This window comes from Aythya ferina (genome assembly GCF_964211825.1).
Source record: "Aythya ferina genome assembly, chromosome: W".
NCBI classification, from domain to species: Eukaryota; Metazoa; Chordata; class Aves; order Anseriformes; family Anatidae; genus Aythya; species Aythya ferina.
This window is the reverse complement of record NC_140313.1, coordinates 1,071,992-1,084,460: the sequence shown is the minus strand read 5'-3', so window position 1 is coordinate 1,084,460 and position 12,469 is coordinate 1,071,992. Positions and strand designations below refer to the sequence as shown.

The window sequence follows — 12,469 nt, the reverse complement described above, 5'->3', positions numbered from 1 at the left end:
TAGTTTTCAAATGAAAGCAGAGAACCCGAGGGATGGATTTTTTTTTTTTTTTTTGGCAAATGTTGAATATCAAGTCTCAAAAAAATTTCAGCAATATGCAAATAGTTTCTCAGCAATTCACTTGTTTTTGAAGATGGGTGTCACTACAATCACGCACCAGAAATCAAAATTAGGTGAGAAAACTAATAAATTAGCAATTTGCAGGGATTTAATAATCCTGCCTTTACAATTCACTCCAGCACCATTTTTTTTTTATTTTTTTTTTTAACATGAGCAGCCTTACTTTCAAAAATAGACAGAACGCTATCATAAAAAAAAAAAACAACAAAAGCATGAAATGTTTGGTGGTTGTTTTTTTTTTTTTTTTTTTTTTTTTAAAGGATGTCAAGAAGCAACTCCCAGTGAGCATCTCCATCAATCATCGATGAGAAGTGGGGAGGGAACGAAGCCAAAGGGAAGGCGAGCGGGTGCAGCCCTCGGCCGGGCTTCTAGAGGACCCATTGCCCTAGGAGCACAAAATATCATCCCGGGTGTTTGCCCAAGAAGGTGGACAAGAACCCTATCAACTTCCCAAAGACCCCACTGAATACTTTTTAAGAGCAGCCAAGCCACCAGCAGCTTTTATATTTAACTTTGGATTGGTGCACATTCAAACTTTTACGGACTTGCATTGAATTACGTTTCCATTGGGTTCCTTGCAGTGAGATAAAGGTGTCTCGAGCTGCACTATCACTGTAGGAGCCCTCCAGGAAGCTGAGGAGGTGGATTTTTTTCCATCCATATTATGTGAAGTCACCCATTTGAGGAAACGTGGCTGAACGTTTCATAAGCCGTACGAAAACAAAGATCAAACCCCTTCTGCTTTCTGCATCGCGGAGCAAGAGGTTTGGGCAACCTTCTCCATCACCCCAGCCTCCTCTGGATCCCACCAACCCCAGACCCAACAGCACAAATCCAGTTTCAGGGATTTTGCCAGCGATTCAGCAGCGCAGGGCTGGGCACAGCAGCGGGGCACACAAGGAGTAGGAGAGCATTTGCTCGCCGGGGCTGTTGCCGTTTGAGTATTTTTGGGGATAAGGCACGGTGCTGCCCTTGATCCTTTTCCTTTGTTTTCTCCTGCCTAATGACAGTGGCTTCGGTGGGTGTGTGAATTCCTCTCCGGAAGGCAGCAAAACCGCGACGGGGATGGGGGAAGCGCGATTACCTATGGCCACGGATGCGATTGCTATTGACTAAAACACACCTCACAGCGGGATTTCAGCTATATTCAAAACTCAGCTTCTCCCTAATAGCACTCTTAATAATAAACCTATTTTTTCCCAGCCACGCTTCCCCAGCTCCCCCTGCGTTATCACATCGCCGCTCTCCAACCCCCACGGCTTGATGTCTTCCCTCGACGTGACATCTGTCCACGCCGCATCGCAATATCCTTGGGCGACCCAACACGTCCCCGTGAAATTCCTACCACAAACAGGGCACCATCCGCATAAACAAACACCAATAAATCCCCACTTCGGGGCCGCCCCGCTCCCCCCTGAGGCCAGGTCTGCTCCCGCGGCGTGAGGTCCCTCTCAATGCATAAAGAGCTCCTTGTCCGATTCCAGTTGGGTCGTGCCACGAGCCCAGCGCCACATCTGGTGCTCCCTGCGCCCCCCAAAAACCGTTCCTTGTTAGCTTCCCGGTAAATAAATTATTTTCTACAGAAACACTCCGGTGACTAAGATGAAAATAAGTGTGGCAAAGGAAATGTGCCGGCCCATTGAGGCTGTTTTTCTACGTCGTTTAATGGGCAGGGAGCTGCTGAATGCCAGGCTGCAGCTCAATTGAAGTGCTCCACTGTCATCACCAGCAGCTGCAGAACCCCCGAGCCTGCAACACAGCCCTCCCATTCAAGCTCATTTCACCCATTGTTCCTCCGAATGTGATCTAACGGAACATTTGCGGGATTTCATAGAAAGTTTAAATGTTGTTTGATGAGAGCCATTAGGTATTTAAATCCCGGCTGAGTGACACCCGGCGGGGAGAGGAGCAATCACAGCGCACCTCGAGTGGAGCGACGAACTTGGTGGCCACCAGCTCCGCTTGTTGGAGGCCGGTGACGATGAGCAGGGCACCGCCGAACCCAGCCCAGGTATCCTTCTCCCATTTTTACACATAAAACGCGAGGAGGGTACCAGATGGAGAGGCTCCTCTCTTGTTCAGAGCCCTCCCATCGCTCCGCAGCAGCGGCTTCCTATCCGAGGAAGGAGGCAGCGACTGGCACGTTTCGCTACCTGGAAGACAGCACGCTAAAAAAAACAACAAAAAAGCCTGGCAGCACTGCTCTGCCCACCCCTCCTGTGTCTCTGGGGAAGGTCTCATCCCAGCAGCACCGTTATCCAGGGAAAGGGGGCTCCACGCAGGTATAGGAAGGTCCCAGGGGCTCACATCCTACCCATGCCCTCTTCTTCCCCTCACCAAGCTACCTCTGTGGACACCTGCCCTTCCCTGCCCCTCTGCAGCCCAGAAAAGGATGCTGAATTATTCCCATCCCCTTTTGCCCTTCCCAAGCCCTACCTTTTATCCCTCCCTACTCTTTAATTTGAATAATATATCATCAACACTTTTTTTTTTTCCACCTCTTTATCTCTGTGCCATGCCTCTACAACTCCTCAGCTGGCTTTTTTCTCCATTTCTCATTTTACTTCTGCTCTCCCCTGCATTTCTACTCTTTTGGGGATTCAGGAGGTGGTCTCTTTCTCTTCCTCCACTTGCCAACCCATGGAGCCAGACCATTACCTGCTGGCTCCATTTGGCAGAGCAATAGCCAGGCACTTGGTGGGCAATCCCCAATCACTCCTGGGCACCAGAAATAATTATTTCATCTTCATCAACTTCTCAACCCCTCATCCACCTGAACCACGGTGCCACCTATCCTTCCTCCACCTCCAAACCAGCCAGACACCTTCAGAGGGGACACTTCTGCCTCCCATCCACGCACATTTCCATCATCTTCAGTCCCAACTGACCTGTCCTCACTGCTCTTCCCCCTCTCCCTGTCCCAAGGACAGCTCTTCCCCAAGCCCGACACCTTTTTTACCCTCACCGCCCATCTCCCCTCCTCCTCCGCTCTGACCCCACACCCTGCCTTCCCCCGTTTCCCCTCTCCCAACCCCACATCCAGCCACAAACCCCCTTGGCCACCCTCCCTGCATCCCAGGGTGTCCCAGTCCCCACGGGATCAGCCCCAATTATCCCCCAGCCCCGTGCTGCGGGGACGAGCCCACCGCAGCTATTTCCACCGAACAATGCCGTCTCTTTGTTCTCTCCTGCTCCCCAATCTGTCCATCCATCTGTTCTCCCCGGGTTTACACTCCGGTTTTAAGCTCCTGGGGAAGGTTCCTTCTCTTTGTTCGGGGCTCGCTCCGTCACCGCGAGGTTGCAGGTCAGGACCAGACCACCTCAGTGCAAGGATTTTTTTTCCACATACATAAAATCCAAATTTTACTTGCATCTACTCATTAAAACCTTTTTTACTTTCGAATTTTAAGCAATAATTCCCCTTAGTCAAAGCAGTGACTTTCCCAGAATTTTTCTCAACCTACTCAGAAAAATCCAACATCGATTCCCGGGAAATTCTGCCTAAAACAGGGACGGAGGGAAGCAAACAATTACAAAACAGAGCAAGACTTCTGGACAAAGGCAGAAAGCCAGTGATATTATTGCTTCCTGGTTTCCACATTTTTCTCCAAACGCTTGGAAGAAAATGTAAGAAAGATGACACAAATTGGTAAAAAAGCAGCATGTCAGGAAAAGGGGCAGGCTGACCAAAAGGAAAAAGTAGTTAATTTTTTTTTTCTTGGTTTCTGCTTGGACAGAAATTACCTGTTCTGAAAAGGAGCTTGGATGTTGTTTAATAGCTACGAGGGATAAAGGAGCAGGAACCTGTCACAGGGGATGCTCACAAGGCCACCGCTGGTCTAGGAGCGATGCTGCACGCATCAAGCTGGGTTTTGGGAAGCGGGTGCACAGCGAGCACACAGCCTGCACATAGCTCTTGAAACAAGCAGAAAAACTTCATTTTAAGCCCAACTACTAAAATATACCCAGAGAGAGCAATGGGGACCACTAGACAGTGTGGACTCGGCACCAACAGCCCTAAAAGCTTCGCCCATTTTAAAAGCTGACCCCAAATTAAACTAGCAAAAGAATAAAACACCAGGAATTAAGAAGCTTGTGATGAGTTTTAAAGGAAGAGTCTGCTTCGTTAGGACAGGGGTTTATTGACTCATTGCACTGGTGAGAAATGGGAGCTGTTTCCTCGCACGTGCCAGAGCGCAGGAGATACCCAGAGGTATCTAATCAGGGCACTTTGCAGTGGTTCAAATCCCCGATTTCGCTCGCAGAGCCAAAGCCCGACGACTCAATTACATTGCTTATTATTTATAGGCATCCCCTAACCCAGGAAAAATGTGCTCCCCATTCACGGAGTCACTGGCTACTTACTGCTGCCACTAGCCAAGGGAGGAAGGGTCAGGTCCTCATCACAACCCCGCAATTCGGAGCATTTTTAAGAAGTAAAAACTTCATTTCCAGACCTTCTTGTTATTTGCAGTTAATTCAGACCTCTCAAAGTTTCTCACTGTGAATCATTCTGCAGCAATTTTTTTTTTTTTAAAAACCTCCCAAGATTCAGAAAAACTGACAAACATCCTGATTCATTATCAGCCTTACATGGACTACAAAAAAAAAAATAAAGCAAAAAAAAAAAAGGCAAAAAAAATCCAACAGTACAGAGTTCTAGAGACTTTTTTACTTCTGCTTTTTTACATCTGTAGTAGATGACAGCAGCATTTTCCTTCGTTTTTAAGTTTTCTCCTTGATACCATCTCATTAAATATCGCCAGAGAAGAAAAACATCCCATTTGCAGCAGGATAACAGCCACTTACGATTAAGCCCCTTCCAGGCTTTAAACCCAAGACGCTGCCCAAGAAAAGACTGATATTTATCTTTTTCTTCCTGACATTACAGAAAGCCCTGCAAGATCTCCGAGACATGGCCAGACCTCAACCCAGAGCCACCGTGGAGGCTCCCAGCTTTCTTCTGAGCATCCTTCCTCTCCAGATATCCTCCAGCTGAGGGCAGTCACCTCCAAAACACCCCCAGAGGATTTCGGAGCAAGCAAGGAGCTGCACCTGATGATGGCTGAGCCCCCACGAGACCTTCAGTTGAAGGATGACCATGCCAAGGAGCGCCCACGGCCCCGAAACGGTCAGGAAACCCGGCCAGGAAGCGACGCAAATGTACATTTGCAGAGAAATATTTTGAAGCTTTCCTAATATTTACATCGCAACCCAAATAAAATCATGCTGACCATAACACACCTGTAGGCCAGACTGTGCTCAATGCCTCGCATCTCACAGCCAAGGGGGCAGCCCCAGGAGGAGCCCCCGAGGGCCCTGCAGCACCCCAAAAGGGTCAGGAGCAGCCCCACATCCCCCAAAGCCTCATCGGGGGGCTCAGCACCCGACCCGCACCCCGGTAGGGCCCACAGCGTTAAATGAAAATGGAATTTAATCTCGGACTTTTATATGAGAAAGGGCAAGCCAAAGAGGAAAAAAAAAAAAAAATCCCGGTGCTTTTAGTCCCTTTTCAATAAGTTATATCAAATAATGTCTTTTGCTAACTACATTAGAGAGCAATTATGACTTAATGGCTGTCTAAATCCATTATCAGTGTACATTTAACCTTTCAATATTTAAAGATAATATTTAATTTGAGCAAATTAATGGACTGCCTGTGAGACCAAGTATATCTATTTAGTCTTTCTGGTTTTCCATCAGTGATATTTCTCTTCAGATATCAACTTCTGTGACAAGCACACTGGTCAAGTTGTCCCTTGCATTCATACCCCAAATAAACATTAATGATACGCTGCGATGAATGAAGCAAGGAGTAAAATCTTGAATAAATACTAGATTTATCTGATATCACTGTTAACATTGCTTTCATATCACTCCACGGTTATTTTTGGTCCCCTACACAAACTATATTTATAGTTGTCCACATTCTTACCACTTTCACAATTACTGCTCTGTTAAGATTTCGGTTTAATTCCTTCATTTTAATCTCTGGCTCGCGAAACCATCCCAGTCCATATTTTCCATACAAGAGCGCAACGGGGTTTATGGATTTCCGAGGCTGCCTCAGCACAAAATTTGTATTTCAAAAATAATTTAGGCGTTGAAGAAAGACCACTGCACAGGAGTTGGCAGTCCAGCGGGCTATTTTCCCCGAAAAACCAAATAAGCCAGTAAACAAAGCCTGATTACCTAAAAGACCAAAGGATTCATGAAAGACCCTGCTCCTTTCATATCACAGTTGCCATGGAGTCTTCCTGAAATTTCAAATTAAAATGTACACTTCTCAATACCAATCCCTCCGCCGGTTCCAGGGACCAAAAAAACCCTTCGTTATTCGGAAGGGCAGATTTCGAGCCAGTACTCCACACCTTTATTTCCCCTCGCTCAATCAGTGGCTGGGTTTTAGCAAGGAAAGCCATCTACTTCCAACTCACGGATAACAAAATGAGAAACCCCAATCACCTACTTACATGGCTAAGTACACAGAAAGGAAAGCTACAACTGTTTTTGTAGACATAGAAATTTCAGTTTAAGGGAAAAAAAATCTGAATTCCATGGATATTGCAATTCAGTTTCAAAGAGGAGAGGAGGAGGAGCAGGGAAGGCTTTCAAATCCAAGCATAGACAGTCCCATTTAGAAGCGCATGATGCTCCCGTGATGTCATCTTCATCCTCTCCTCTCTTAAATAAAAAGGTGATAACATTCAAAGTTTGCACTATTTAAATAAACACGGGCAAATCATTGCACTTCACCAATGCAAGCCTCTAAGCGACGGCAAATGCATTCCCATGTCAAAACCTGGTGGAGCTACAGAACTAGGTTGACATCTTATTCACATATTGAAAGGTTAGAGGTGTTCCTCTGCGAATCAGGCGCTTTAAATAGAGTTTGACTTTGCACATTGTGCGCACTTCTGATACCATGGTACTACTTATCGGCTTCTGTGACAAAAAAAAAAAAAGTTTTTTTAGTTGCACGAGCAGGAGTCTGGCACAAATCCACTGACTTCAGGCAAGCTACGCCCAGCTCGAGCCATTGTGTACAAGCAGAGCCCAGCTCAACGCTACATCGCCAATGGGCGCGATCCTTCTTCTAGCAAAGCCAGCGGGATGCTGCCTTGAGTAGGATGCTTTAGGATTGGGACCACAGTTTAAGCAAAGTCCCATGTGTGTTACATTTAGAGCCCTGAACAAAGGTTTAACAATAGAAGAGCTGCTCCTGCTATCATTTACAGAACTTCAGACACACAAACAACGCTCATCTCGGTACCCACGGTGGGCAGAAGCCCCAACAGCATCAGTGCAAGCAAAAGGACTGTGCTAGTTGGCTGAACTAGGAGAGCACAGAAAAGCTTAAGAGTTATTGGGAGGAAAAAAACCCACACACTTAAGTTAAGCATCTCATCACTGATACCCAGGCAGATTTCCTTATCTCTTGAGCTTCTACAACCCCCATGGCGAGTGACATGGTGCAAGGACCTGCCTCACCCTAGAGGAGGGCAGCAGCACAGGTGAGGCACAGGGACAAGAGGGGCACCAGGGTCCTCTCACCCCAGAAGCAGAGGAATCCCACGTTATCAAGTCCACAGGGGCTGTATTTTGGGTCATTATCTTATCTCCAGCCAGGAAACAGGATTTAACCATTTTAACCCTCATAATGAAAAGGGTTTTAAAGTTCTCTTAAAACACCAAAACCTATAGCTTGGGTAAGCAAGTTTAGTATTATTTCAGTAACAATTTCTTCATTTTAGTAACAAGATTTTGAAAATAAGTAGCATAAACCAGCTACATAGATGTATAGATAGATCTGCATGCTATGAGTTGCCACAAAAGCACCCCACCTCACCTCTCTAACCAGGGGAAAGCAGGAATAGTCAAGTCAAAAATCACAAAGGAAGACTTCCTAAGACAAAAAACTGCAAAACCCTGAACTTCCACAGAATAAGAGCAAAAAGGGCAGGGTACCCCAGTCTCCATGCTGTTGTTTCCAGAACACATCACTGAAAAGATCCTGCTTACCCCTTCTTACCTTCAGGAAGGCAGCAACCTCCCCAGCACAGAGCCCCCACACGCTCCAGCAGCCATCTCCACCACCCAAACCTGGCCTCCTCCAGCTGTCCCTGCTTTAATCACTGCAATTAAGCAGCCCACTGACACCTGGGGTGCCTCCACACCCGGGGGGGCTGAATTCCCCCCAGGGCTCTCAGCTGCGGCGATGGTTTGGATGGTGCCCACCGGCACAGAGGGATTTGGCAGCTCTCATCGTGGCCTTGCTCTGCTCCCTCCCGGGATGGGAACAGGGCAAAGGCAGCCAGGAAAAGTGCCTGCCTGCATCTGGGAGGCAAAGATGCCTCCTGGTTGGGGCTTCCCATCAAAAAAGGCACAATCCCATAGAGATGTGCCTTGTATTGGGGTGGGGGGACAGATGGAGACGGGAAACGCGTTGTCCGAGTGCTGGAACAGGATCCAGCAAACACACACTGGCCGTGTTTAATTTTTGTCAAAACGTCCCCGTAAGACTTCTGGCCATCAGGCCTGAGATGCTGGAACGCTATTCCAAGGCAACGTTTGGGTCAGAAACCCTGAGGATTTTCAGACAGAGAGTGACAACCTAATCAATACCCGGCACCTGGCCCTACGCACCCAAAGCCTCCCTTCCAGCCCCGATTCCCTTCTCAGACACTACTGATACACGTCCCCACATCTAGAAGCCCTTTGCAATACAATATTAGGAACTCCAATGGCTGGCAAGCGAAGACACAGCCATGGGAATGATGAACTGTGAGTGGCCAGCCAGCTATCTAGGGAGAGAAACTGCTCAGGAATGCGGGATTACCTGTTTTGAGCAAATCCCTGAGATAAGAGAGGGGATTTCTTTCTGCTCTTACTTGTGAGACGCAACAGGAACCCCGGCTGTTCGTGGATCCTACGCAACAACATCTCACAGCACACTCCAACATAAAAAAGGGTGGGCCAACCATTATGGGACATGCCAGCATGGCGCTGGACAGAAGAGGAGCGTGATTCCTTTTTAGCTTGCTTATGGGAGCTTGGTTTGAACCGAGCACCATTTTAGATATGACCAACAACTCTTTTTGCTTATACATAGATATATTTAAAATAGTTGTTTCACTCCGGCAAGGGTATTGTCAATAGTTTGCTGAGATACCCCCAAGAGCAGAAAGGCAATAACATGTGGACGGGAATGGTTTCCAGTTTATTTTGCTGAAAAGTGTTGTCTGTAAACTAAGAAAGCCTTCTAGTTAGAAATCTGCATTTCTCATAAGAAAATAAATGTGTTATTTTACAAGCCAGGCAGGCCAACCTGCGGTGCTCCAGAGGGGTCTCTATCCCTGCGCACAGCCTCCCAGACCCCAAAGCAGCAGGGGTGGCTGCGATATTCCTGCCTGAAATCCCTCACGAGCTTTCACAGGGCCCTCCTCACCCTACCGGCTGGTCATCTCTGACCTTTAAGGAGTGCTGTCCCACCTGAACCACCTCCTCAGGGCTTTTCTGCGTCCTTCTGGGTGGACAGGAACCTGCATTCCCGTCGGTGGGTAGGTAATTCTGCTTGCAACACATCTGCTGTCTATAGACAAAGGGGCTTTGTTACTATTTGGTGTGGGTGTGACTGCATTTGGACAGCAAGTGATGACACCTGAAGTTAACTCCGAATGCTAGGGACCGGCGGAGGATGTTTCTTTGCAGGGAAGCACGCAGCAGGCACGACACCAGGTCTCTCCCTGTGGGAAGCTCGTCTGTGGCTCAGCTCTTTCCAGGGGAAAATACCACCGAGGCTCAGTCAAAAGGGAATTACTGGTAAGCTTCTTAGGTGCAAGCTCCGAGCCAAAATTAATCTTGAGACAATTAGATTCAACTCTATTCAGCAGAAGACAGTTAAGCCCAGAGCTGTAGAACCCAACACCAGTGAAAATGAGCTTTGGCGATCGGCGCGGCCACGGGAAGGAGCCGAGCGCGCGGATGCTGCGCGGAGCAGGAGCCGAGCGGTGGGGAGATCAAGTTTGCATCGGGGCCCTCTGGCAAATACCAGAATCGGAGAGAGGAAAAACAAACAAACATTGTTATGCCTTAGCAAACCTTATTAATTTCAGAAATTACAACCTCTGAAACCAATGCCAACAATTAGGAATCAGAGATTGTCCTTTGGTTGTCATCTTAAAAGCTCAGAGAGGGCTGTATCTACAGACCTGAAAGAAGATAATTGTTGGTTAGACTTCTGTTTGTGACCATCAGAAATGTTACCTTAATTTGGCCTTAATGACCTATAATCTCTTTTAGCATATGGCTTTTAGAATGGTTATTATTCAGCTTGATCTATGGCTATAATGGAGCAGAACAGAACTGTGGGTATAATTAAAATAAGTTCCTGTAAAAGTGGAATATGTAGTACATTGCTAATGTGTAAATGACTAAATAACTTAATTAGGTGAAATGAAGTGCACTTATAACCACAGATGCTTAAGCCGAATCATGATAATGTTGTGTATGTGAATATATTTTTTTTTTAAATATGTTTATAACCCAAACAGTAGGACAAGGAAATACAAAGCACACACTAGTTATGCGGACGGCGGTGAATCTTTTGAAGCGAAGTTTTCCTTACAAATTAACGCGGAGCTGGTGGGGAAAAAACGTTTTCGAATCGCTTTAAAACGCTGAAAGGGAACAACTTTTCACTTGGCCGTCCCAATCCTGGCAAACGTCTTCTTCCAGCAAAATCTAAAGCGGAGCATATGAGAAAATAATTCTTCCGGGCAAGCCCCAAAGACTAAATAAATGACTGGGAGCCTCCTCTCCCAAGCCCACCTATTCATATCGTGCCTTTCCATTCCTGTACCTATCTCCTTCATTAGCATGAGTATGTAGGGCAATGAAATGTGTAAAGCTGCAGAAGCCGGGCAGACAAAGAGCCCAATCCTTTGCACAGGGAAGTCAGCAGGAAAATTCCCATTGCTTTCACTATCCAAAAGCCCGGCTTCCAGCTCAGGGGGAGAAGCACATAAAGTGCACTTGACGATTCAAAACATAGGCCTGATCTTGACAGTCTTCCATCTGAGACTGTCAAAGTGAATACGAGCAGCTCTAAAAATCACTTACAGCACTTGTATTCATTGATTCATCCATATTCATTCTTCCTCTCTCACTGCACCCTTACTGGAGGTGAATGTAACATAACCATGAGCATGATGAGGAGATGAATAAGACAAATTATTGAATGTGCACTTGAAGGAGGCTTCAACCAAATAAGCAACCAGGAAATGTGTACTTTAATTTTACAATGAAAGATGAAAAGGAAGGGGACGAGGCGGCATCTTCACAAGTACCTAAAGAGCTGGCGCACGTCTTCCTCCCAGAAAGCAACGAGTCTCCCCGCTGCCCAAACTAAAATAAAGATATTTTAGACTTATCCTATTAGTTTCCCAGCAGAACGCTAGATCTTCAGATAGGGTAAAATGGCACGGCTCCGTGGGTGTTTGCAGAGTTACGCTGATTTATTCCAGTTGTGGATCTGACAGATTATATAAATCCACCACCACTTCCTTCTGCATGTTATCTATTAGTTTTTATTGCTCCAAAGAAAAGTCAAGGTCACCAAGTTGCAATGCCCAGACAACGTTTTCCCATCCGTTGTTTAACTTTCCTCATATTTATTAATTAGCTGCCTTTAATGAGAAAGAGAAGTGCGATATTTGCAGTATTTCTGAGTGAGCCAGACACAAGAAGTGTGAATATCCACCAGAAAAACTGTTTCGGCGGGGTTCATAAATCCAGCACTAGGCAGCAAGCGGCCAGAATTTGTGATGATCCTCTGCAAGGAACTTTTCCCGTTCCACCGATGGGCAAATGAGATGTTCTTCCTTGAAGTCCTCGCGGGAAACTCTGATTAAATTAGAAAAAGATCAAACCCCTTTTCAACTCGAAAATCATTTGAAACGGCTACAATGAATGCAGGAGAGCAAAATAGCTCTTGTATGTAAGCAAACCCATTTTAAGGCAAAATTTGGACGGAATCGAGAGGCTCAGAATAACTATTTGGAATCTGTTGCTATTAGTCACCGAGTTGGACGAAAATCAAAAGCTGCTAATAATGGCGATGCGCATTCAGGACTGCACAGACACCCTGCCACTCGGAAGGAGGCATTTTGGAGGACAGGCTGCTCAAAACGAGCTGAAATGGCAACGCGGGGATCTGTTCCCCTCCCGAGGTACAAAGCCGAGCGCACCTAAGGCGAAGGGGAGAGGAGGGCTCTCCTCCTCCCGGGAAGCGTCGCCCTCGGAAGGATTTCCATCTCACGTCTCCTCCTTGGGAGCCCACTGAAATCAA

The 12,469-nt window shown here is 46.7% G+C and overlaps 1 protein-coding gene across 24 annotated transcripts in view; it reads right to left on the bottom strand.

The window, feature by feature from the left end:
• Positions 1–12,469, bottom strand: part of LOC311426517 (transcription factor 4) — a 173,581-nt gene that overhangs the window by 146,383 nt on the left and 14,729 nt on the right. Inside the window, exon 1 of one of the 24 annotated variants that reach the window (XM_084502902.1) lies at positions 8,153–8,219. The exons of the other annotated variants lie outside the window; for them this stretch is intronic. The gene's annotated coding sequence lies outside the window, so the exon portion shown is untranslated. Of the gene's footprint in view, positions 1–8,152; positions 8,220–12,469 lie in introns of those variants that run through there. 24 annotated transcript variants of the gene reach the window in all.